The sequence below is a fragment of the Tamandua tetradactyla genome, chromosome 9 (genome assembly GCF_023851605.1).
Source record: "Tamandua tetradactyla isolate mTamTet1 chromosome 9, mTamTet1.pri, whole genome shotgun sequence".
Lineage (NCBI taxonomy): Eukaryota > Metazoa > Chordata > Mammalia > Pilosa > Myrmecophagidae > Tamandua > Tamandua tetradactyla.
In genome coordinates, this window is record NC_135335.1 from 21,354,345 (window position 1) to 21,379,286 (window position 24,942).

General features: G+C 36.0%; 2 long non-coding RNA genes across 2 annotated transcripts in view; one reads left to right on the plus strand and one right to left on the minus strand.

Annotated features, from left to right (window-relative positions):
• The window catches only part of LOC143645974 (uncharacterized), a 326,483-nt gene that overhangs the window by 22,035 nt on the left and 279,506 nt on the right, over positions 1-24,942 (minus strand). The window lies entirely within an intron of this gene.
• LOC143645965 (uncharacterized) lies at positions 1,052-23,463 on the plus strand. Its single transcript, XR_013157215.1, has 4 exons — positions 1,052-1,160; positions 1,570-1,638; positions 23,225-23,248; positions 23,358-23,463. It is a non-coding gene; the product is annotated as an uncharacterized LOC143645965 (long non-coding RNA).

Here is a 24,942-nt window from a genome sequence, read left to right on the forward strand (position 1 = left end):
GGGAGCCTTTGGGCTCCTGTGGACCTAGGGCGGGGCTGGAGCGTGGGGATGAGCCAACCACTGAGCATGTAAATGCCGGCACGCAGCAGCTCAGAAGATAAGACAATGGTCCACTCTGCAAACCACGGTGGTTCCATATTAACAACCAAAGGAAAAGTTGGTGACTCTCCACTAATGCTGTGGTTGAAAATAATCTAGATATTGATGGGGCATGTGAGGGAACCTTAGCCTGCCTTACCTGTCCCCTCACCCTTGAAGGCACATATTTGAGAAGTCACAGGCAGTCACTGATGAGGAGAATGACTTGCTTGATCTGGTGTATGGACTAACAGACTCATCATGTGGGCTACAAATATGTTCGATAAAGTCTACAGACAATATCACTGTTCAGGTACCACACACAGTGTCCTATGCCACAGTCCATTGATATGGATAAGAATTCTTAAACTAGAATAAATAGGAATATCTCCATGAAATTTTATCTATTTTTATAATTATTATTTCTTAACATAATGAAATGAGATGAATTTGTTATTATAACTAGCTTTACTATTTGAATTCACCTTGTATAACTACTAAACTTTACATTTCTAAATGTATGTAATCGTTATTTTGGCTAATTTATAAAAACCAGATTTTACCAAAAAGAAACTAATATGGAAAAATCTAGCATATTTTATCTTATATTTGCTTAGTTACATTAGCAAGATATTTTCATATAAATTTTATGTCTGCTTACCACTAAGGTGGATTAAAAAGCTGTCATTATCCCTCTTTGATCTGGGTGAAGGTGGGAAACTAAAATGTCTAGTGCCAAACAACTATGTAAATATGTGATCAAATTAATCCAGAAACCCCATTTGAGGGTTTGATTCTAGGGCTATTTCTAATATCAGTGTGCACATTGACTGTGCAGAGGAAGTCAAATATCTCACTAGAGAAAATGAAGTAATCCAACCTGCACTAAGGGAATATATGCTCTATTATAGGAGTGTTAACATAATGACCATTGTGAGGACAAGAACTTATACAGTATGACTCATGGAATGTCAAGAGGGTTTTGTGGTCATGAAAAGCCATCCTTGTTATAAACTGACAAACATCCAAGATATCTATGTTTTTGATTGATTAATGCCTAGGAGGCATCATTACATGGAAAGGTATCAATTTAATCGTAGTACCTTTAATGCTCCATTTATTAAATGTTTAAACTAAACTTAAATTCTCCTAAGTCCTACATGTATTCTCTATTGATTAAATTTCCTTAGGTATCTATGCCTTAATTAAATATTAAATACAGATAAGTCCTTTAAAGGGTTCCCACACTTATTCAAGTCAAAATATTCTCAATACAATTATGACAGTCCATATTGCAAATGTCCACTTAAGCCCAAATAAAAACAGCAAATATGTAGGCTCAATTAATTTCCTCATTATGTCCATTTCTGTGTTGTAATTTCCTATTATTATTGTCATACATATTTATAATCATCCTATATTTTAGTCACTTTCCTGGAAGTAAAGTAACCTTTCAAAAGAAAAATAAATAAGAATACTTTCTCACTGCAGCCACTTTACAAGATCTGCATTCTCAAATTTTGGCTTCATAGTTGAAGAATGGACTAGTTTTCTCTTGAAGTAAGTGAAATAAGAATAATGTGTCAAAGGATTACTTCTCCTTTTTTATAGTTGAGGTTTAAATGTCAATGACTTTAACATCCATCATCTTAAACTTAAATTTTTGTCTTTTTGCCACATATCTTCCTCTAAAAAAATGTACTTTCCACTCTCAGCCAAATGAAGAAAAATATTTTAATGTTATTATATTTAATACATGAGAATTATCCAAGACTAATTTAATACAGTAATAAGTTTATTATAATTAATAAGGCTACTTTGAACCTCCATCTATAAGATCAGAGATTGAACCAGCATAATTAATTTTTCATGTAAGAAGTTATCTAATTCGGAATATTGGAATTATCCTGTTTCTATTTGGTTATTTTGTGTGACAACTGTTGGTGACAATTTTTATGTGTATTCATCAATGCTGATTATTTCTTCCTGTTGTTCATAGAGTTCCTAAATCTGCTGAGACTACATAGAAAATTCCATTGTTTACACTTTTATTTGTTGCTTATACCAATAAAGCACGGGTGCATGTATATGTATTTGCATTTCTGTATATTTATATACACTATGCATGTTTTTAACAGTTTTTAGAGTACCTTAGTTTCAAAGCCCAATGAAAATGAAATAATCTACTGTATTTTTCTTTTTTTTTTTACTGCTTTCATATACTCACTATATACATTTCTTGAGGATCCTTAGCTTTCATTGTTTTAATATATTTTAATTAAAAATTAAATTTTTTAAATACTTTTTTTTGTGCCCAGAATTTCGCAACCTTATCAGCAAAAGATTCTTAAGGTTGGCTCTTTTCTTTTGTACCTGCCCCTGTCACTGACAGTATCACCCTTGTTTTCTAGATACAACAGGATGTTTCAGGCTCATGTTATTTTTCTCTCTCTCTAAAACATAGTTCCAGCTAACAACTAAGAATTCCTCATTCTTTTAGGGGTGCAGTTTTTCTGGGGTTAAAATTTTAGATCCAAATTGTGCACATGCATATCAAAGTTTATATCAAATTGTCTTCTTTTAGCATAGAAAGAATGGTGGTGTCAAGTATTTCTCTATCAATTCAATGAATAGTGTTTGGGTGATCATGGACTGAAAAGTGTAAGATTGGAAAATAAAAGATCTGGAAGAGATATAAGGTGTATCTCTGGGAAAGAACCCTGTTATTACAGGGTATACCCTGTTATTCATGCTCATTTTAAATGTCCACTATCGGACATGAATTGTAGAGAAGAGAATAATCAGATGGACAGGATGACCCATGCTGAGGATATCGATAAGCCTTTCTCCTAAGATCCCTATACTCAAATAGTGATTCATTAAAAATTAGTTGTGGTAGCAAGAATGGAGGGTATGTTTGGATGTGATTATTGAATCTCCTCCCACTAAAGATAAAATGGCTGCTGTCACTTTAGTGTGTCCAAGCTTCTAACAACAGAGGCCATCAATGAGCTACTGAAATGACACTATTTCTTAATAGGATGAAAGAACCATGTGTGGTCAGGTCAATCAAACTTTTCCTCACTTCCAGATAGGTTATTTCCTTCTCTACATGAAATGTTTTTGGCAGTACCCCATCCATTTAGGACTTACATTCATGGATTTCCAGAATGTCTTAATCATTGCTTGGTAGATGTTCCACAAACCTATGAATTTGAGAATCATCAGCGTCTATTTCAAATTATATCTCAAGCCAGATCTACTTCTTTGGGCTACTTATATAAAATGGCCTAATTAACATTTAAACTTGTTTCAGATATACCTAAAATTTTACAGAGCTAAGCTGAATGATTGATTCCACCCACCTCTGGCTATGGCTGTTTCAAAGTCTTCTCTTTCTCAATAAATGGAACTAGAATACAACTGTTTTATGCTTAGGGCAAACAACCAGAACATAATGCCATTTTATACTTTTCATCATACTTCACAACCAAATCAAGGGTAAATCCTCTCTGTTCCATCTTGATTAGTTTCGATTTCTTTCTTTCACTCTAAACATCTTCATTCTGATAATACTAACCAGAACCATTGTCATCTCTTCTCACTTAACTGTTGCTACTCTCTGTCTTTTGTTTCCTGGTTCTACATTCCTTCTGGCATCCAAAATGATTTAAAATAATTCATCAGATCATAGTACATTTCCACGTAAAATATTGTAATGCTATAATCAGAATAAAATCCTAGCTCCCTGTCACCACCTAAACCAAGTTACATGAAGTGTGGTTCAAAAGTCAATAAAATGAGTGCTTCTCATATCTTTTTCCAAATAAACACCCTTAGGTTCTTGCCCATACCTAATGAATTAGTGTGACATTTAAACAGGAAACCTATAGGATTCCTTTGCATACTAAAGTTTTAGAAGCAATGAGCTAAGAGATTCTACATAATTTAGTCATTAATACTTTTTCTTTTTTCATTTATATATCCACACATGTCTCACATTTTTCATGCATAAAAGTGCACTAAGCAAAGTTTATGTTTCTATGAATTTTCAAAAATTAACATACCCTTATAAACTACAAATAAATTTTAAAAAATACAACCATGCCAGATGCCATCTTCATTCTCTCTTCCAGTCACTCCCTACTCCTCACCAAAGGCAATCACTATCTTGACTTTTAACACCATAGGTTAATTTTATATGTTTTTGAATTTCATATAAAGAAAATCATACCATATGTACTATTTTTTACTTTCTTTATTGAAGGATCATATTTCTGTTATTCATTTTTAAAGTTGATGTCATTAATTTATCCATTCTCATTTTTGTCTAGTATTCCATTGTGGGATATACTGCTTTCATTTTTTTTTTTGCTTTACTAGAAAAGTGTGGGTTCACAAAGCAAGCGTGCATCAAGTGCAGGATACATTCCATACCACTGCATAAATTGGTGTGGAATATTTGTTACAACTGATGATAGAACATTTTTATAATTATACTATTCATTAAAATCCATGATATAACTCAGGGTTCATTGTGTAATGAAGTTCCATAGTTTAAATTGCTATTGTTGCAACATATACAATCTAATATTTCCCCTTTGTCACATTCAGATATACATTTTAGTGTTGTAAACTGAGTTGAAAATGTAGCAATATCATCACCACCATCCATTATCATGCATACTATGTGTACATATATATATTATCATGCATGAATATAAAAATTACCGAGCTGTCATATACAACCATACTATTAACACCTTACATACTGAGGTACACTTATTATCATTTAGGAAAGAATATTTTTATAATTGCACAATTAACTATAGTCCATGGTTTACAAGAGGATTCATTGTGTTGCAGTCCTATGGGTTTACTTTTACTCTTTATTTTAGTAACATATATACAAACTAAAATTTCCCCTTTTAATCACATTCACATATATAACTTAGAATTGTTAATTATAATTAAAATGTGCTACCATCACCACCATCCATTACCCAAGTTATTCCATTACCTAAAGAAATTCTGTATACTTTAAGCATTAACTCTCCATTCCCTTCCCCCAACCCAGGCCCTAGTAAACCATATTATAGATCCTGGTTCTATGAGTTTACTTATTTTAATTATTTCATGTCAGTGAGTTCATAGAATATTTGTCCTTTTGCACCTGCCTTATTTTATTCAATATGACATTTTCAAGGTTCATCCAGGTTGTCCTATGCATCAGAAATTGATTCCTTTTTAATCCTGAGTAATATTCCTTTGTATGTATTTATCACATTTTGGTTATCTGTTCATTTGTTGATGGATATATGGGTTGCTTCCATCTTTAGGCAACAGTGAATAATGTCACTATGACTATTTCTGTGCAGATATCTATTTGAGTTCTTGCTTTCAATTCTGGGTATAATCTTAGTAGTGGAATTCTGGGTCATATGGTAATTCTATGCTTAGATTCTTGAGGAACTGCCAGACTGTCTTTTAGCAAGGCTGCGTCATTATATATTCACACCAGCAATGAATCCTAATACTCTAATTGTCCATCTTTTTCTAACAGCAGAATCTTTTTCTAATTTGTGTGAAATGGTATCTCATTGTAATTTTCATTTGCATCTCATTGATGGTAAATGATGATGAACATTTGCCTCCTGGTTACTTGTATATCTTCTTTGGAGACTTATCTGTTCAAGTCTTTTGCCCATGTTTTAATTGAATTGCTTGTCTTTTGGTTGTGAAGTTCAAGGATTTCTTTATGAATTCTGGACATTATTCTTAATTGGATAAGTGGTTCCAAATATTTTCTCATACTGTGTAGATTGTCATTTCACTTTCATGATAAATTCCTATAAGGAACAAAAGTTTTTAATTTTGATGAGGTCTCATTTACTAGTTCTATCTCTGTTGCTTATACTTTGGGCATAATGTATAAGAAATCATTGCCTAACTCAAAATCCTGCAGATGCTCCCCTATGTTTTCTTCTAAAAGTTTGATAGTTCTAGCTCTTATATTAGAGTTTTTGGTTCACTTTGCATTGATTTTTGTAAATGGCATGAGGTAGGGGTCCTCCTTCTTTTTTATTCCAAATGGAAGTCCAGTTTTCCCAGCACCATTTGTTGAAGAGACTATTATTTCCCAATTTAATGTTCTTTGCCACTCTCTCAAATGTCAGTTGGCTATAAACTTGAGGATTATTTTCTGAGCTTTCAATTCTATTTCATTGGTCTACGTGTCTTCTTTGTGCCAGTATGATGCTGTTTTGATTACTATGGCTTTTTAACAAGTTTGAAGATCAGAAAGTAAGATCTTCAACTTCACTTTTCCTTTTGGTATAACTTAAAATATTTTGAGCTCCTTACCCATCCATATAAATTTGATGATTGAAATTCCAATATGCAATGAAAGCTGTTTGAAATTAAGTTGGGATTTATTGAATCTACAAACTGTTTTGGGTAGTATTGACAATTGTTCTAAGTTTGCTAGCTGCCAGAATGCAATATACCAGAAATGGGATGGCTGTTAAAAAGGAGAATTTAATCAGATGCTAGTTTACTGTTCCAAGACTGAGAAAATGTCCAATTAAAACAAGTCTATAGAAATGTTCAATCTAAGGCATCCAGGGAAAGATACCTTGATTCAAGAAGCCCAATGAAGTTCAGGGTTTCTTTCTCAAGTGGAAGGCACATAGCGAACACAGTCAGGGTTCCTCTCTCATCTGTAAGGGCACATGGTGAACATGGCATCATCTGCTAGCTTCTTCTCCTGGCTTCCTGTTTCATGAAGCTCCCCGGGAGACATTTTCCTTCTTCATCTCCAAAGGTCGCTGGCTGGTGGATTCTGCTTCTCATGGCTATGTCATTCTGCTCTGCTCTGCTCTCTCTGAATCTCCTTCTTCTCCAAAATGTTTCCTCTTTTATAGGACTCCAGAAACTTATCAAGACCCACCCAAATGGGTGGAGACATGTCAGCACCTAATCCAGTTTAACAGCTACTCTTGATTAAATCACATCTCCAAGGAGATGATCTAATTACAGTTTGAAGCATACACTATTGAATAGGGATTATTTTGCCTTTATGAAATGGGATTTAGATTAAAACATGGCTTTTTTAGGGGACATGCATCCTTTAAAACCAGCACAACAACCTAATCATAGTTAGTCTTCCACACCAGGAACATGGAATATCCTTCCATTTTGTTATGTCTTCTTTAATTTATTTTAGCAGTGGTTTGTCGTTTCCTGTGTTTAAGTCCTTTAAATTCTTGGTTAGATTTATTCTTAGATACTTGATTCATTTGCTGCTATTATGAATGGAATTTTTTCCTTGACTTATTTTTCTGATTACTTATTAACTGTGTATAGATACACTACTAATTTGGGGGTATTGATTTTGTCCCCTTCACTTTGCTGACCTCATTTATTAGTTCTAGGAGTTTTGTTGTGGATTTTTCCAGGATTTTCTAGGTATAGGATCATACGATCTTCAAATAGGGGTATTTTTATTTCTGTCTTTTCAATGTGGCAGTTTTCATCTTTTTTTCTTGCCTAATTGTTCTGAAAAAACTGCCAGTATAATGTTGAAAATCAAGATGACAGAGGACATCTTTGTCTTGTTCTTGGTCTTTGAGGGAAATATTTCAGTCTTTCACCATTAAGTAGTATGTTAGCCATGGGCTTTTCATATATGTCCTTTATCATGTTGAGGAAGTGTCCTTTAATTCCTAGTGTTCCAAGTGTTTTTATCAGGAAAGGATGCTGTATTTTGTCAAATGTCATTTTCTGCACCCAATTTTGATACATTCACACTTTTTCCCATTCATTCTGGTAATGTAATGTATTATATTAATTGATTATCTTATATTGAATCAACCTGGCATACAAAGGATAAATTCCACTTGATGATGGTATATAATTAGTTTAATATGCTGTTGGATTTAGTTTTCTAATATTTTTTAAGGATCCTGCATCCATATTCATAAGAGATATTGGCCTATAATTTTCTTTTATTGTGTTATCCTTATCTGGCTTTGGTATGGCAGTGAAGTTGAACAAATGGAATGAGTTATGGAGTGTTCTACACTATTCAATTTTTGGAAGAGTTTGTGCAGATTTGGAGTTAAGCCTTCTTGGAATATTTGACAGACTTCACCTGCAAAGTCATCTGGTCCTGGGTTTTTGCTTGTTGAGAGGTTTTTGATAACTAATTCAATATATTTATTAGTAATTGGTTTGTTACGATCTATATATTCTTGTTCAGTGTAGGTAGTTTGTGTGATTTTAAGAATTTTTCACTTTGACTAATATTCATTGCTATACAGTTGTTCATGGTATCTTCTTAGGGTTTTTTTTTTAAGTTCAGCAGGGTTGGTAACAATGTCCTCCTTTTCATTTCTTTTTTAATGTAAGTATTAAGAGCTTATATTTACCTCTCAGCACTGCCCTCACTGCATCCCATAACTTTTGCATGCTGTATTTTCATACAAGAAATATCTTGAGGTGAATGAAAACCACTGTTTAAGAGGATACCCTTTCATTTCCAACTATTTATGAAGTTTTCATTTATCCCTCTCCTGTTGATTTCTAGCTTTATTCTGTTGTGTTTAGAGAACATAAATTGTATGTCATCAATATTTCTTTTTTCTTTTAATTTTTTTATTCAATATTTTTTAATTCATTGAAACTTGCTTTATGACCCAATGTGTGGGCTATCCTGGAGAATGGACCATGTACACTAGAGAAGAATGCAGACTGTGTTTTTTTATGTGTGCAGTGTTCTATCTATGATTGTTTGGTCTAGTTGGTTTTTGCTTCCTTTTGATCATCTGACTAGATATTTATTCAATCTATTATTGGGAGTGATCTGTTAAAGTTTCCTACTACCAATATAGAACTGTCAATTTCTCCCTCCAAATTTTTCAGTATATGCTTCATATATTTTGGGGTTCTGCTGTTAGTTGCATATATATTTATAACAGTAACATCTTCTTATTGAATTGTCCCCTGCAGCAGTATATAATGACCATCTTTGTCCCTTGAAGCTGTTCTTTTTTTGGTATGGGCAGGCACCAGAAATCGAACCCGGGTCTCCAGCATGGTAGGCAAGAACTCTGCCTGCTGAGCCACTGTGGCACCCTCTTGTAACTGTTTTTGATGTAAACTCAATTGTATCCAATGATATTGTAGCCACCCCATCTCTTTTTTGATTATTACAATTTTGTATTTTCCATCGTTTACTCTCAACCTACTTGTATTCTTGAACTTAAGGAGAGTCTCTTGCAGACTACATGTAATTGGGTAATTTAATTTTAAACCATTCTGCCAACCTATGCCTTTTGACTAGAGAGTTTAATCCATTTACTTTTAAGGTCACTACTGATAATACAGGATTTTCTTCTGTCATTTTGCTATTTAGGCTTTGTAAGTCTCATAACTCTTTTTGTCCCTCACTTCCACTAATGCCTGATTTATATTTGTTCACTTTTTTATGTCCTAAACTATTGAGTACCTTTTCATTTCTGTCTGGATGTATTTTTCATTTATTTTACTTGTGGTTAACATGGAGTTGATTTAATGTCCCAAGTATATCAATCACATTTGGTTTGATACCAACTTTAACTTTGATAGCATGCATACATAATTTTCTTGTACCCTCATAATTATTTGTACTTCTTACCATTTATATGTTTATATATTGGTCAAAAAGCTAGACTTATCATTACTATTTATGCATTTATATTTTAGCACCTGTAGGAGGTAAGAAATGAGGTAGCTGCACAGTAAACAATACAATAAAATTGGCATTTATAATGATCTTAATGGTTATTTTTGCCACCGGTCTTTATTTCTTTATGCTGCTTTGTATCACTGGTTTTCCATCTGAGGAACTCCTTATAGCATTGCTTCTAGGGTAGGTTTAATGATGATGAACACTCTCAGCTTCTATTTATTTGAAAATGTCTTAATCTACCCTTCATTTTTTAACAAGAGTCTCTCCCCAGATATAAAATTATTATCTGGCAGTTGTTTTCGTTGATCACTTTAAGTATTTCAACCCAGCCTTTTCTTGCCTCCATTGTTTCAGATGAGAAATAGTCATTCAATCTAATTGAGACTCCCTTGTAAGTAAGTGCTGCTTTTCTCTTGTAGCTTTCAGAACTTTCTCCTTGTCCTTTGCATTTGATAATGTAATCAATATGTGTCGGGCTATACTTCTCTTCATGATTATCCTGTTAGGTGTTTTCTGAACTTCTTGGATGTACATATTCATGTCTTTTGCTAAGTTTGGGAAGTTTCTGTCATTATTTCTCTAACTGTCGTGCCACTTTCTTTCTTCAGGGACTCTTATAATGAATATACTGGTGTTTTTTATGGTTTCTCAGAGCTGTCATAGGCTATTTTCACTTTTAATATTTCTTTTCTCTTTCTGCCCCCCAGCCTGACTCATTTTAAAATTCTTCTTTTCAAGTTCACTGATTCTTTCTTCTGATGGCTCCAATCTGCTCTTGAAACCCTCATTTTTCATTTCATTTAGTATGGACTTCAACTCCAGCTGTTCTGTCTGGATCCTTTCTAAATTTCCTTCTTTACATAAACTCTAATGCTGTCCATTCATTGTTTTCCTAATATCTTTTAGATCTTTCCTTGTACTCATCTTCTTGAACACTTTAGAAACAATTTTTAAAAGGCTCATTTGGTATGTCCACAGTCTTTTCTCTTTGTTGGTGTCTTTTTATTTTTGTTTTATTTTTTGCATTTTCTGCCTATCCTTTTGGATGGGCCATCATTTCCTTTTGGTCCGGTACTCTTGCACACTGTATGTTCAATATTTTAAAATGTAAATGCTGGGATTTAGTACTTGAAATATTTATTTCTTGATTTTATAAACAGGTAGTGATAAGACAGAGTTTCCCCTGCCTTTCTGGGTTTCTGTTGTGTCCTGGGATTTTGTTTGTTATTTGTTTCAGAGTTGTTGTGCCTACCTACATAAGTTTGGTTATCTCTTCTTTTTCCCAAGAGACAGGCTTTGAGGAAAGTTGTTAAAAGTCTGTAGACCTTTGAGCCAGACCATCCATCTCTACCATTTTTTGTACTCCTTTCATTGTCTCAAGCTGGAGGGCAAATTCTTAGAGGAGGGCACAACAGAGAGGACTTTTCTAAGCCAGTCTTGCCCATCAACAATAGGGCCAGGGACCTAGAGAGGGAATGCAGATTGCTCCTCAAGTGTCCTGGGACAAGAATGGTGCCATAAACTTTCTGATGGCTCTTGAAAGCTGAGTTTTCCTGGACTGCACAGCAAATGTAGCCTTTTGTTAACTGTCCTTCTCAGCTCTGAGGAAGCACCACGTCTTTAAATCTCTACCACCTGTTGTCTCTGTCCAGGCAGGATTTAGACTATGGCGGCCCTCAGAACCATTCCCCCAGAAATCTGAACCACTAATCAAAAGCTGTCATCAGTGATCAGCCTTGCCCACCCCTGACCTTGGGTCAGAGGGGTTTTATGTCCCTTTCTATCATCGGTAAGCCACTCAGGGACTGGACACCAAGGCACCAAGGAAAGGGGATGGGTACCAGTAGCCAACACACATAGAGAGCAGTTAGCTAGTCCACCAAGTAATTTTTCAGTGATTGCACCAATTGGCACTTTAATCAATGGTATTAAATAAAATAAAATGGCCACCTGCATTGGAGAGTGCCAGATGTGAATCCTTTCTGAGAATGAATTTTTGAAAACACATACAGAAAACAATTGACTTCAGGATCTTTCTTTAAGACTGGGATTCACCCTTGAGAATTGCAATTAAGCAATCACTGGTGATAATTCAGTTTTGGTGCATTTGAGACAGTTTATCAGAATAGACAAGAATACAATACTATTCAATGTATATCTGTCTCCCATTTTGCAAGATGCTCAAATATAATGAAAAAATTAATGCCTGCCTTATCTTTCCAGTAAACATCTGCCAGACTAAGAAATGGAGACTTAGATAATCAGGAATAGCAATTTAGAATGAAGGTTTTCCACCAGAATTAGCCCAAATGAGGCAATGCAGTTTAGATATCCATTCAGAATATTTCCTCACTTATTTCTGCTTTTGGTCTATATAAATTCCCCCTTTCCACCCCCTGGGTGTGTAACTAGTGCCCTGTTGGCAATGGTGCCAGCTGAGTCCCAATCCAGGTCTGATAGTCTCGAAACTGAAATAATTTAGACAAGAGGGCCAGTAAAAATAAGTAGTAAATTTTATTAAAGAAAGAGTTTTATCAGGAAGAGAGAGTATATACTAGAGATTAATGTGGGCATGCCCAAGGGAGGGACATGCACTGAATGAAATGGGTTAGCTTGTTTTATAGGAAATTTTTGTTGGTAGCAGGTTTCCTTAATTAACTTTGAATACAAGGTTTCTTCTTTGTTCTAGAAGGAGACAGCTAGCAGAATTCATGGTTTGCTGTCACATACCTAAAATCTGTCTTTGGTCAAGTAGTTAACGATTTTTATGACCTTATGCTACCCATCATTAATTAGCAGTTTGATTTGGGCCCAGAATTTTATAAGGCTTTATGGTTCGGGCAGGATTCAGTGGTTTGATGAGGTTTGGGAGCTTTAGAGAAATTTTTGCCCCAGGAAATTTGCAGCTGCGTATTAGTTCCGTTGGAGCTAGATAAGAAACAAGGTACTTACAGTTATCTGTTAACTCTTTAAGCACTGAATAAGAATCTAGGGACTTAGAGTTGTCCTATTTTCCCTGCATTAGGTGGAACTTCTTTCCATAGGTAGTTTGGATGCTACATAATTCATGAATTATAAACTGCTCAAATAAATCCCTATAAATAATGTCTTGTCTAATATTTTATTTTAACAGTAGCCTACACAAGTTCGGGCTGCTCTACATCCTTGTGAAAACTAAGTTTTGTGTTTTTTTTATTAATTAAAAAAATTAACTAACAAAACATTTAGAAATCATTCCACTCTACATATACAATCAGTAATTCTTAATATCACATAGTTGCATATTCATCATTTCTTAGTACATTTGCATTGATTTAGAAAAAGAAATAAAAAGACAACAGAAAAAGAAATAAAACAATAATAGAGAGAAAAAAACTATACCTCAGATGCAGCTTCATTCAATGTTTTAACATAATTACATTACAACTAGGTAGTATTGTGCTGTCCATTTCTGAGTTTTTGTATCCAGTCCTGTTTCTCAGTCTGTATCCATTCAGCACCAATTACCCATTATCTTACCCTATTTCTATCTCCTGATGGTCTCTGTTACCAGTGACATATTCCAAGTTTATTCACTAATGTCAGTTCATATCAGTGAGACCATACAGTATTGGTCCTTCAGATTTTGACTAGTCTCACTCAGCATAATGTTCTCTAGGTCCATCCAGGTTATTACATGCTTCATAAGTTTATTCTATCTTAGAGCTGCATAATATTCCATCGTATGTATATACCACAGTTTGTTTAGCCACTTGTTTGTTGATAGACATTTTGGCTATTTCCATCTCTTTAAAATTATAAATAATGCTGCTATAAACATTGGTGTGCAAATGTCCGTTTGTGTCTTTGCCCTTAAGTCCTCTGAGTAGATACCTAGCAATGGTATTGCTGGGTCGTATGGCAATTCTATATTCAGCTTTTTGAGGAACCACCAAACTGCCTTCCACAGTGGTTACACCATTTGACTTTCCCACCAACAGTGGATAAGTGTGCCTCTTTCTCCACATCCTCTCCAGCACTTGTGATTTTCTGTTTTGTTGATAATGGCCATTCTGGTGGATGTGAGATGATATCTCATTGTGGTTTTGATTTGCATTTCTCTAATGGCCAGGGACATTGAGCATCTCTTCATGTGCCTTTTGGCCATTTGTATTTCCTCTTCTGAGAGGTGTCTGTTCAAGTCTTTTTCCCATTTTGTAATTGGGTTGGCTGTCTTTTTGTTGTTGAGTTGGACAACTCTTTATAAATTCTGGATACTAGTCTTTTATCTGATATGTCGTTTCCAAATATTGTCTCCCATTGTGTAGGCTCTTTTTACTTTCTTGATGAAGTTCTTTGATGCACAAAAGTGTTTAATTTTGAGGAGCTCCCATTTATTTATTTATTTCTTCAGTGCTATTGCTTTAGGTGTAAGGCCCATAAAACCACCTCCAGTTATAAGATTCATAAGATATCTCTCTACATTTTCCTTTAACTGTTTTATGGTCTTAGACCTAATGTTTAGATCCTTGAACCATTTTGAGGTAACTTTTGTATAGGGTGTGAGATACGGGTCCTCTTTCATTCTTTTGCATATGGATATCCAGTTATCTAGGCATCATTTATTGAAGAGACTGTTCTGTCCCAGGTGAGTTGGCGTGACTGCCTTATCAAAGATCAAATGTCTGTAGATGAGAGGGTCTATATCTGAGCACTCTATTTGATTCCATTGGTCGATATATTTATCTTTATGCCAGTACCATGCTGTTTTGACCACTGTGGCTTCATAATATGCCTTAAGGTCAGGCAGCATGAGACCTCCAGCTTCGTTTTTTTTCCTCAAGATACTTTTCGCAATTCGGGGCACCCTGTCCTTCTGGATAAATGTGCTTATTGGTTTTTCTATTTCTGAAAAATAAGTTGTTGGGATTTTGATTGGTATTATGTTGAATCTGTAAATCAATTTAGGTAGAATTGACATCTTAACTATATTTAGTCTTCCAATCCATGAACACAGTATGCCCTTCCATCTATTTAGGTCTTCTGTGATTTCTTTTAACAGTTTCTTGTAGTTTTCTTTGTGTAGGTCTTTTGTCTCTTTAGTTAAATTTATTCCTAAGTATTTTATTCTTTTAGTTGCAATTGCAAATGGAATTCGTTTCTTGATTTCCCCCTCAGCTTGTTCATTGCTAGTGTATAGAAACACTACAGATTTTTGAATGTTGATCTTGTACCCTGCCACTTTGCTGTACTCGATTATTAGCTCTAGTAGTTTTGCTGTGGATTTTTCAGGGTTTTCGACGTATAGTATCATATCATCTGCAAACAGTGATAGTTTTACATCTTCCTTTCCAATTTTGATGCCTTGTATTTCTTTTTCTTGTCTAATTGCTCTGGCAGAACCTCCAAAACGATGTTGAATAATACTGGTGATAATGGACATCCTTGTCTTGTTCCTGATCTTAGGGGGAACGTTTTCAATTTTTCCCCATTGAGGATGATATTAGTTGTGGGTTTTTCATATATTCCCTCTATCATTTTAAGGAAGTTCCCTTGTATTCTTATCCTTTGAAGTGTTTTCAACAGGAAAGGATGTTGAATCTTGTCAAATGCCTTCTCTGCATCAATTGAGATGATCATGTGATTTTTCTACTTTGATTTGTTGATATGGTGTATTACATTAATTGATTTTCTTATGTTGAACCATCCTTGCATACCTGGGATGAATCCTACTTGGTCATGATGTATAATTCTTTTAATGTGTTGCTTGATTTGATTTGCTAGAATTTTGTTGAGGATTTTTGCATCTATATTCATTAGAGAGATTGGTCTGTAGTTTTCTTTTTTGTAATATCTTTGCCTGGTTTTGGTATGAGGGTGATGTTGGCTTCATAGAATGAATTAGGTAGCTTTCCCTCCACTTCAACTTTTTGAAGAGTTTGAGGAGAGCTGGTACTAATTCTTTCTGGAATGTTTGGTAGAATTCACATGTGAAGCCATCTGGTCCTGGGCTTTTCTTTTTGGGAAGCTTTTGAATGACTGATTCAATTTCTTTACTTGTGATTGGTTTGTTAAGGTCATCTATTTCTTCTTGAGTCAAAGTTGGTTGTTCATGCCTTTCTAGGAACGTGTTCATTTCATCTACATTGTTGTATTTATTAACGTAAAGTTGTTCATAGTATCCTGTTATTACCTCCTTTATTTCTGTGAGGTCAGTGATTATGTCTCCTCTTCCATTTCTGATCTTATTTATTTGCATCCTCTCTCTTCTTCTTTTTGTCAATCTTGCTAAGGGCCCATCAATCTTATTGATTTTCTCATAGAAACAACTTCTGGTCTTATTGATTTTCTCTATTGTTTTCATGTTCTCAATTTCATTTATTTCTGCTCTAATCTTTGTTATCTCTTTCCTTTTGCGTGCTTTGGGGTTAGTTTGCTGTTCTTTCTCCAGTTCTTCCAAGTGGACAGTTAATTCCTGAATTTTTGCCCTTTCTCCTTTTTTGATATAGGCATTTAGGGCAATAAATTTCCCTCTTGGTACTGCCTTTGCTGCATCACATAAGTTTTGATATGTTGTGTTTTCATGTTCATTCGCCTTGAGATATTTACTTATTTCTCTTGTAATTTCTTCCTTGACCCACTGATTGTTTAAGAGTGAGCCTTCACATATTTGTGAATTTTCTGGTGCTCTGCCTATTATTGATTTCCAACTTCATTCCTTTATGATCTGAGAAAGTGTTGTGTATGGTTTCAGTCTTTTTAAATTTGTTGAGACCCGCTTTGTGACCCAGCATATGGTCTATCTTTGAGAATGATCCATGAGCACTTGAGAAAAAGGTGTATCCTGCTGTTGTGGGGTGTAATGTCCTATGAATGTCTAAGTATAGCTCATTTATTGTAATATTCAAATTCTCTGTTTCTTTGTTGATCTTCTGTCTAGATGTTCTGTCCATTGATGAGAGTGGTGAATTCAAGTCTCCAACTATTATGGTATATTTGTCTATTTCCCTTTTCAGTGATTGCAGTGTATTCCTCACGTATTTTGGAGCATTCTGATTCGGTGCATAAATATTTATGATTGTCATGTCTTCTTGTTTAATTGTTCCTTTTATTAGTAAATAGTATCCTTCTTTGTCTCTTTTAACTGTTTTATATTTGAAGTCTAATTTGTTGGATATTAGTATAGCTACTCCTGCTCTTTTCTGGTTGTTATTTGCATGAAATATCTTTTCCCAACCTTTCACTTTCAACCTATGTTTATCTTTGGGTCTAAGATGTGTTTCCTCTAGACAGCATATAGAAGGATCCTGTTTTTTAATCCATTCTGACAGTCTATGTCTTGTGATTGGGGATTTCAGTCCATTAACATTTAGTGTTATTACTGTTTGGGTAATACTTTCCTCTACCATTTTGCCTTCTGTATTATATATATCATATCTAATTTTCTTTCTTTTACACTCTTCTTCACACCTCTCTCTTCTGTCTTTTCATATCTGTCTCGAGTGTTCCCTTTAGCATTTCTTGCAGAGCTGGTCTCTTGGTCACAAGTTCTCTCAGTGACTTTTTGTCTGAAAATGTTTTAATTTCTCCCTCATTTTTGAAGGACAATTTTGCTGGGTATAGAATTCTTGGTTGGCAGTTTTTCTCTTTTAGTAATTTAAATATATCACCCCACTGTCTTCTTGCCTCCATGGTTCTGAGAAATCTACACATAGTCTTATTGGGTTTCCCTTGTATGTGATGGATTGTTTTTCTCTTGCTGCTTTCAAGATCCTCTCTTTCTGTTTGACCTCTGACATTCTAACTAGTAAGTGTCTTGGAGAATGCCTATTTGGATCTATTCTCTTTGGGGTGCGCTGCACTGCTTGGATCTGTAATTTTAGGTCTTTTATAAGAGTTGGAAAATTCTAAGTGATAATTTCTTCCATTAGTTTTTCTCCTCCTTTTCCCTTCTCTTCTCCTTCTGGGACACCCACAACACGTATATTTGTATGCTTCATATTATCATTCAATTCCCTGAGCCCCTCCTCAAATTTTTCCATTCTTTTCCCTATAGTTTCTGTTTCTTTTTGTATTTCACATGTTCTATCCTCCAGTTCACTAATTCTAACCTCTGTCTCTTGAAATCTACCATTGTAGGTTTCCATTGTTTTTTTCATCTCTTCTACTGTATCTTCCATTCCCATAAGTTCTGTGATTTGTTTTTTCAGACTTTCCATTTCTTCTTTTTGTTCATTCCTTGCCTTCTTCATGTCCTCCCTCAATTGATTGATTTGGTTTTTGAAGAGGTTTTCCATTTCTGTTCGTATATTCAGAATTAGTTGTCTCATCTCCTGTATCTCATTTGAACTATTGGTTTGTTCCTTTGACTGGGCCATATCTTCCATTTCCCTGGTGTGATTTGTTATTTTTTGCTGGTGTCTGGACATTTAATTACCTTAATTAGTTTATTCTGGAGATTGCTTTCACTTATCTTACCTAGGGTTTTCTTGCTAGATGAGTTTGTTGTCTATCTGTTCATTGACCTTCAGTTCAGCTTTTTCTGGACCTCTAGCTTAAGTTTTAGTTTAATAGAGGGTAAATTTTCAGTTCTTATTTTCTTGTTTCTTGTTCTGCTTGTAAGGTGCCTTTTCCCTCCCCACCATCAGGAGGGTCTACATAGGTATTACAGACTCCAGCCGGGTTTTCCCAGACTAAGCTGGACTCCTTTCGGGGGGAAGGAATCACCTGCGTTAGTTTTCCCTGAGTGTGAGACCCAGAAGGTTGAAAGACTTTCCTGTGAAGTCTCTGGGCTCTGTTTTTCTTATCCTGCCCAGTATGTGCACTTGTCTGTCTGCAGTTCCCACCAGCAAAATATGTTGTGGCTCCTTTAACTTTGGAAGGCTCTCCCTGCTGGGGGCGTGGTGGAGACAGAGGAAAGGTTGTAGGCTTGTTTTAATGGCTTCAAATTGCGAAGCCCTGGGATCTGAATTCTTTGAGAGAGTGATTCCACCTGAGTTGTGTTTCACCCCTCTGGTGGGGAAGGTTCAGATGGGAGACAGCCCTGAAAGCAGCCTGTTTCTGCATTTGGGGCAGTTGCAGCCTGTATAATCCCAGCGCTGAGTCCAGAGGCAACCAAGCCTTCATAGAAACAGCTGAAGAAGGCTCTGTTTTGTCTCCTTTCCTCCTTTCCAGCCAGTCCAACAGGCGACTTCTGCCCCGATCAGTTTCGCCTGAGCTGGGGGCCTATTTTCAGTCATCACAATTTGTTCATTAATGCCACTATTGGCGTTTGGTCGCACTCAGTCCCTGCTACTGTTGAAGACTCCCTCCTTTCCCTTCAGAAAGCTGCCCATGGGGGAGGGGCACCGGCCGCCCAGCCACTACGGCTTGGGGAACTCGCCACTCTGAGACTTGCAGCCGGTCCAGGAAGCCGCCCATGGGGGAGGGACGCTGGCTGCCGGGGCTTGGGGAACTCGCTGCTCCGAGACTCACAGCTGGTCTGGAGACTTGCAGCCTCCCTTGTGAGGGAGGGGTGCCAGTCACCAGCCGCCACAGCTTGGGGAACTCGCTGTTCCAGAGCCTCGCGGTCGGTCTGGGAAGCCTCCCGTGAGGGAGGGGTGCCAGCCACTGCAGCTTGGGGAAGTGCGCGCAGCTCGGGGAACTCACCACCGCCGAGACTCACAGCTGGTCCAGCTGGTCCAGACTGGGGCATGCTGCGTGTCTGGTCTCTGTCATGGCTCCAGGAGCTGGTCTGTATTGTTTCTGGTCATTTAGTAGTTGCTCTGGAGGACAAACTAAAATGCACGCACCTTACAAAGCCGCCATCTTGGCCCCCCAGTTTTGTGTGTTTTAAAAAATTTTCCCATTCTAATGGCTGTTTAGCAGTATTGCATTATAATTTTCATGACCCAATTTTACTATCATCTGTTTCATTCTATCCCTCATTCCCTAAACCTAATCTTTCCTTATGGACCTCCTTTCTGTTTCTTGTACATGCCAGAGTCATGAACTTGGGGTCTTGATGCTTGCTTGTTGCTCATCATTTGGATCTCCACTGAAATATCACCTTCTTAGAGATGCCATCTGTGACCACCCAAGCCAAAACAGTAACTCTCCCCCAGTTACTCTTTCTCACCATACCCAATAGAATTTTCTTCATGGGACTTGTTAGTATCTGTATTAGTTAGGGTTCTCTAGAGAAACAGAATCAACAGGGAACACTCGCAAATATAAAATTTATAAAAGTGTCTCATGTGACTGTGGGAACTCAGAGTCCAAAATCTGCAGGGCAGGCTGTGAAGCCAATGATTCCAATGAGGGTCTGGATGAACTCCACAGGAGAGGCTCACCATCCAAAGCAAAAAAAGAGCCTGTCTCTTCTGAATCCTCCTTACAAGGCTTCCAGTTATTAAATTAAGCATCACTCATTGCAGAAGACACTTCCGTTTGGCTGATTACAAATGAAATCAACTGTGGATGCAGTTGACATGATCATGGTTTAATTCTATGAAATGTCCTCATCACAACAGACAGGCCAGCACTTGCCCAACCAGACAAAGAAGTACCACCACCTGGCTAAGTTGACACATGAAACTGGCCATGACAGTACCCAATCTATTCATTTATTTCCACACTAGTTTGTGGTCTAATTTTCCCACTAGCATTTATACTCTTACAGTTTTGCTTTCCATTGCTCAAACCCAGAACCTAGAAAAGTATCTACTGTGTGGTGGGCCTTCAGTAAGTAATTGTTGGCTACTGATTGATGACTTACAAGACAAGGCTGACTTGGGGTAATTAAAAACTAAAGGTTGCGTTCAATGCCCCACCCCAGACCCTGATCAACATCCGCCAAGCACAGCAGGTCAATCTCTGTTTTTGGAAGGTCAAGGCTCATAATGCCTCAGAATTTCTTATGGCTTCAAGGAACTGGCAGGGTGTATGTGAGGCCTTTGGTTGACCACAGCCTTGAAAATAAGCATTTTAATATGAAGAATATTCAAGCGCTTTTTAATATCATTTATGAACTACATAAACTTAAAAAATATCTGTCCCTCTTAGATTTTGGTCTCTGTGCTGTGAAATGGATATATGTGCAGTTGTTTGTGTCTTACAGAGTCTTGAAGGGCAAATAGGAAATTATATGTTAATGGTGATCTATATGCCCTCTGTTCTTATTTTCCTTGCATATTAAATAGCCACCAGAGTGATTCCAGTGTAAATACCGCTTGAAGGGGATGATAACAGGTGAGAAGCTGATCTGGAAAGCATTAGCTTTCTTAAATCACAGCAGAGTTGGACATTCTGTAAAATCTTTAATGAAAGTGGTGCTTTTAGATTCTCTCCACACATGAGCTCCTGAATCTTGGAATATGGTGGGGAAAAGTAGAAATGCCATTTGAAATCTGATGAGAGAATGGATATTTTGTTCTTATATTTGTCTACACCTATAAATGCTTTTTTTTCAGTAAAACTTTTGGAAATTAAGGTACAAATACCTTGCCTGGTGAGTTTGAAAAATACCTATGACTGAGTACATCCACAGAAATTCTGATTTAACTGGCTGAGGATAAAGCTTAGACATTATTGTTAAATGCCCATGATATTAAAAAAAACAAGCAAGTCATGAATTGTAGGTATTCAGGATTTGAGAATCATGAGATTAAGAGATATGATTATATGGAGCTGCTACTTGGCTCATTTGTTGTTTTTTTTTTTGACATGGAAGGGGATTAATTAATTTTCATTGTTCACCTAATCCTTTTCTTCCCTTCCTCTCCCTCTCCCAGTCATTCTTTGTCTCCCTTGAACCTTATAAAATGGGAGAAATATTTAAGTGTAGATACTTTCATGTCCATTGTAAAGGTGAATAAATTGAGGATAATAAAGGTGAAGTGGCATGTTCAAGGTTACAAGTCTAGTTTCAGAGGCAGCTTTGCTTCTGCCTTTATGATAAATGGTGTGTGATTAGCTGTGATTCAGTAGGAGGTTGGTCTAGAGCATATTGTTGGCTGGGAAATAAAGGTTCACATTTTCTCTGCAGATAATTGAGAGTGGACTAGGATTAGAGCCATCTCTATCTTCCCATTGACTCCAGGAAATGGTTCTGTTTGTGCACACATGAAGAAGCTTTGAAGCCTGCATTTTATGTGTGTTGCACGAAACCAGGGACGAGGCCAGAGGCCTCCAGGAACATTATGTGAAATTAGAACAAGCTGAGACCAAGGGTCTGTGGTTTTGGGAAGAAAGTGGTTTATTAACTCATGTGCACGGGACTCAGCTGAGTCACCTCAGAACTTTGAGCCTGGAACAAAAGACAACCTTAGCTTTTATAGACTGTATTCATGCTAGAAATAAGGTAAACTTAATATGATGACCAGTGATATTAAAGTAAAAACAATTGGTTAGTTTAAGGTGTGAAGCTGGTTTATAGAAGCAGATGAGCTGTCAGGGCAGAGGTCCCCATCCCAGGAATGTGCCTTATCTCACCTGCCTATAGTTTCACCCAGTTTCTGGAGGCTAGGGAAGGGGGTCCCTATCCCAGGAATGTGTTGTATCCATTCCTGGAGGCTAGGGGAAGAGGTCTGGGGGTTTTCCACAGAGGAAACAGACAAACCAGAAGAAAAGGTAGGGTGGTGGAGGGGTGGGGTGGGGCCCCTGCCTGCTTCAAAGTCTGTTTGCTACAATGTTTTGCTGTTCTTATGACAAATGTACCAATTTTTATGATAACAAGTGAGAGGTAACAGATAAGGATGACAACACTGTGTTCACTCTGGAAGGCATGCCACATGTAAACTGTGGGGCAGGAATGCTTCAGAACAAATTAACTTTTAATTATAGGTTTGGGATTTGATCCCTCAAGAATCTAAAATTTTGCCTAACATCGTAAAATGAGAAGAATCAGATGATTTGGGGATCTTGTATGCCTTTTATTTGTCTATAAAAGATTAAGTTGGATCATAGTAGCATCTCATTTGTAGTTATAATAAAAAGAATTAATTTATCACCATGGATGTTGCTTGTTTTTTTACATACAGATATCACATCTGCTTTGTATGTCAGTGACTTTTGTTTGCATGCAAATGTGGAGAGGATAGATATGAAGCAGATTATTTCCTCACATCACTTATCACCTTAGGGTATGTTTTGTCTGCTCTTCCTGCATCCATAATGGTCTCCTGATATGTAAAAATAAAGTAAAATCTGCAGCTAATTAACAAGGACATGTTGGAGTTAGGCAATTATGGCTCTTTTAAATACTCTAACTTTGAAAAATTTGTATAGCTTCTCTGATATTCAATGTCCTTGTCATTAAAATGATATAAATATATTTAGTCATTGTGAGAATGCAATTTACTTGTGGCAAAATAACTAGCAGAATGTTTCTCATGTAATAAAGATTCATGTTAGGTGATGATACGTATTTTTTTTTGGTGTTTCTTTTCTTCTTCTTAGAGACGCCTCTCATTTGGAGAAAAGGTAATTCACTGCAAATCTACCATACTAAATTGAAACAGATTTTCAACCTTTGTTTTCATGTTTCCCAGCATTGTACTCTTGCTGATGTAAGTTATTTCCCTCCTTTAAGGCATGACCTTCCAGGAACCTTTCCTCTGAAATTCTTCTTCTACATGCTTTATGAAACCGGTGCTAACTACTTGTACAAGAGAATTTGTCAACTTAATTCATTCCAAGCGGTAAATAATATTCACAGTATAATTCATAAGAACTATAAATGTTGCCTTGATTTTAATAAGTAATCATTCCTCTTCCAGGACTTGTCTTAACAACACAACCATAGATTTATTAGAAGAATAATTTTGACCTGCTTGAGAGGCTTTTGTATGTCCTTCCTTAATTAGGTGGGGGACTAGATTATGATGCGCTCCTTCTTATTCTTAGTCTTGAAATTTTCATCCTTAAAATGGTTTTTCTAATAATAAATTTAGTGTATTGATTAATTGATGATCACTAAAATCATACCCAAATGTTGGCAATATTAAATGACATAGGAATTGCACAAGTCTGTACAGGTACTAAGTGTCTAGAATGATATGTCATGTACAACTAACATAATTATGTCTAACAGTGTTTCTAACATTTCTAGCAAATTGGATAAACCTGGATTCTGTATAATAATATTAGCCATGGTTTAAGTTCTCAGTAAGTGTCAGACATGATGCTAAAACTCTCATATGAGCGTCTGGTATAGTCATCAAATTAATCTTATGAATTATATAGTAATATAATTCCCATTTAGCATATGAAAAAAGTGAGGTTGAGGGAAGCTGAGAGACTCTCCCAAGTGGCCCAGTAGAAAAATGATGGAGTCAGAATTCAAATTGAGTTTGTCCTTGTCCCAGAGCTTATTATTTTGATCTGATACTATGACACCTTACTGACAATAGCACTATTATTTATCAAATCTATCAACTAAATTTAAGTAGCAAATTAATTATACATTAGAGGAAATGATTTCTTCAATTTTACAAGTGTTTAAATTGCAAGTTTAAAGAGATAGTTTTTAAAAATCCTGAATTTATGAAAGACCATTAGATTTTTCCAGTTTGATGGAAAAGTATTTCAGGTTTCTTCCTGTGACCCAAAGAATGGAGAGGTGAGTCACTTGTTCATGTAATATATCAAAATCCTAATATGCTGTATCTACAATACATCAAAATAATAACCTGACTTTGAAAATAGTATGCATCAGTGTGCATTCTTAGCATCAAGGCGTATCAACTGTTTTTATTCTTTTTAAAGGAATTAAATAATTTTTGAGCATTATGCAATATTATTCAGAAAAAAATATTTTCAGAGTAAATGATTTGCTTGACTAAATACTTTAACTAAAATGATGGCTACCATGAGAGTGAATTCATTCTTAGTCTGAGCACAAGACATACTCAAAAAAAGAAAGAAACGAGAAGGGCACATGTTAATATTATCAATATTTCATAGAGTTTATTGTGCATGGAGAAACAAGCAAGCAAACAAAACAAGGCAGGATCTCTAAAACCCAAAATCAATTGAAGAGGAAGCCTAATGAAAAATGTTTATGCTTACATACACATGTATAACCATAAAAATAGAATATATTCAATGAATATAAATGGTTTACCTGAGAAGACTCTTATTAAATCTGTCAGGGGAAAAGTGTACAGAGAGGTTCC